Source organism: Austrofundulus limnaeus, unplaced genomic scaffold, assembly GCF_001266775.1.
Source record: "Austrofundulus limnaeus strain Quisiro unplaced genomic scaffold, Austrofundulus_limnaeus-1.0 Scaffold1003, whole genome shotgun sequence".
Classification (NCBI taxonomy): domain Eukaryota; kingdom Metazoa; phylum Chordata; class Actinopteri; order Cyprinodontiformes; family Rivulidae; genus Austrofundulus; species Austrofundulus limnaeus.
Genome location: NW_013953405.1, coordinates 78,406 through 81,077, shown reverse-complemented (window position 1 = coordinate 81,077; position 2,672 = coordinate 78,406). Strand labels below are relative to the sequence as shown.

General features: G+C 35.2%; 1 protein-coding gene across 1 annotated transcript in view; it reads right to left on the bottom strand.

The window, feature by feature from the left end:
- The window catches only part of arhgef37 (Rho guanine nucleotide exchange factor (GEF) 37), a gene marked incomplete in the record, with an annotated part of 39,145 nt that overhangs the window by 33,096 nt on the left and 3,377 nt on the right, over positions 1-2,672 (bottom strand).

The following is a 2,672-nucleotide window of genomic DNA, read 5'->3' as shown; positions in this document are numbered from 1 at the left end:
AATAAATACACATGTAAATTAAAATGAAAATCAAATGAAAGATAGCAGAAGAAGAAAAAATATATCTGCCCCCATTTCCAAATATAACATTAAATTCAACAATACTAATCAAATAATGGTTTAAATGCTTCACAGATAATATTTTCTATGTCAAATCAATGCTAAAAAGTTCAGGAGTTACAATCTGCTCCTCCCTGGAGGTGTCAGGGAGGAGCAAACAGGAAAAAACAACAAAGAAAGTTGATGGATGTAATACAGAGTTTCTGTGCTGCAGGAGGATGCTGGGATACGGGGGGAGACGGAGGCAGACCCCCATAAAATCCTTAAACCCTTCACCAGAGTTATTACAGTTAACTAAAACTAACTAAATAAAGAAAACAGAAATTGAAAAAATATTTTAGTAAACTAAATAAAAACTGTAATAAAATGAAAAATCAATAACTAACAAACTGTATAATGTTTTTACAAAACTAACTAAAACTAACTGAAACTATAGATAGAAAACCCTTAGTTTTAATGTTTGTTAATTTATTTTGAGACCTGTGGATGTTTTTATTTATTCTTTTCAAATCGAGTAGTTTCAAATTAGCTGTGGTCTGTAACAACACTTGTTTACAGTCTGCTGCTCAGCATCACCTGCTAAATGATGACAACAAAAGTTGGGAGAAAGCACAACGTCCACTTTAAGATTTCTTTGAATGTGATGCGAGAAAAATCAAATCAAGTGTGTTGTAGTGGAAACAGGTGATAAAACAGGTGGAATATTTCTCAAGGGAAAAACTGCACGAATCAAACTCACACAAGATGAGAAATCAGTGTGCATTGCCAATGCAATGCGCACTATTGTGATTTGTTTCCCATCCAAGTTACAGTATCTCCACTTTGGCACGCTTCTCCTCCTGCATACTTTGTCCTAGAGCTGCCTTTATAATTTATATCTGTAAAGCTCCTGTGCCAAATGATGGCTATGCCTTTTGGTGCCTGTAAAACTTATAGTTTTTGAAATATTAATGTTTAATAATTTATAATGGGAGTCAATAGAGCCTTGTTTTGGTCCAATACTGCCCCCTGCTGTATCTACTCAGTACTGAACCATAGTTTAATAATATTTGATCTCAATAGTTCAGTGGTTACAATACTAATGATTGTTTTTTTATGTTTTACTATAATGTCAATACTGCTCTACTGTTGTAATAATATGCAGTTTAGTGTCAATAATTGTATTGGCAATGTGGCCTCTTTCTGCACACATACAAACCAACCCCTGGCACCACCCTTGGCCACAGCTCCAATGGTCTAATCCTCAATGTCATGGACTTTCATGTGGGAGATCAGGGTTCAAAAACCAGCAACAGCAACTTTAACAGAAAATCTCTACAAACTTCATATTGTCACACAATTACCCTCATTACAAACACCTGCTGACGTGACAGGCACAAGCTGGTGTAGAAAATACATTTGAACTTGGTCACATTTCATTCTGCAAGTCCACTGCTGCAGGCAAGGCCATGCTACAGGGCAATGCACACTTGTTTTTACATCGTAAAAACCCACGTCTAGTTATGACTATCATTGTCCTAAAAAAATCACTAAAGTCCTTAGTTAGCAAAATTGAGTTACGTAATTATTTTAGGAAGGTGTTGCTATAATGGACTGATTTAACTAGTGACCAAATATCTGCTGGTTAGTTAACTCACAGGAACATCACAAGCTGGAGGATGCATTGGCAAATATGTTTATTCAAACTATAAATAAGTTAATACTAGAACTAATAAAAACTAATCTAAAACTAAGCATTAAAAATGTAATAACTAATAAAAACAAGCAAATCCACTGTAAAAACTAATTGAAACTGACTGAATTTAAAAAAGTCACAACGAAATAAAACTAAACTATAATGAAAAACCCAGAACTATTCTAACCTTGCCCTTCACTTCACGGGAGCTGAYGCTGATCGAACAGAAGACAGATTTTCTGCAGAGTCGACACATTTTCTGCGCGTTTCCTCTCCGAACACTCCTTCCTGCACAAGTTTTCAACTCAAGCTGCAAACCGTCAAAAAAAGAAACTTTATCTCTGGGAAGCAGAACTCTCGTCTCCATGATTTTATGATTTATGTGAACACGTGACACAGAAAAAAATAAAAACCTAGGCTCGTGCAGGTTTTCTGTCAGAAACCGCAGACTGTCTGTTTTTCATTAGAGGGGATGGAGGGGTCTTACACAAACACCCGACTTACATCTAAACTGGATGTCATAAAGTTATTTCTGATAACAGAAATATCAGAGAAAAGTGTCTAAAATATCAACAAGCTGAAGTGAACGTAGCATTTATACCAAACCTTACGCCGCTTCACTTGATTTAAAAATATGAGAGAAAATATGAAGCAAAATATTTTCTTTAAAAGAAATATTACTTCAATTTACTCAACCTTGTTTATGTCAGGGGTCTGCAACCTTTATGATCAAAAGAATGAAATGTGTCCAGAGACGCAAAACAGGCTACAACTGTGATCATCAACTGGTGGTCCGTGGGCCTATTCGAGGCCTTTTCAGGAACTTTACGGCCATTGGAGGTGACATTATAAAACAAATAAATATATTGTGAATTTTATTATTTATTATTATTTTTAGGTTTCTGGACAAATGAAAAAAAAACAGATTCATGTAAAC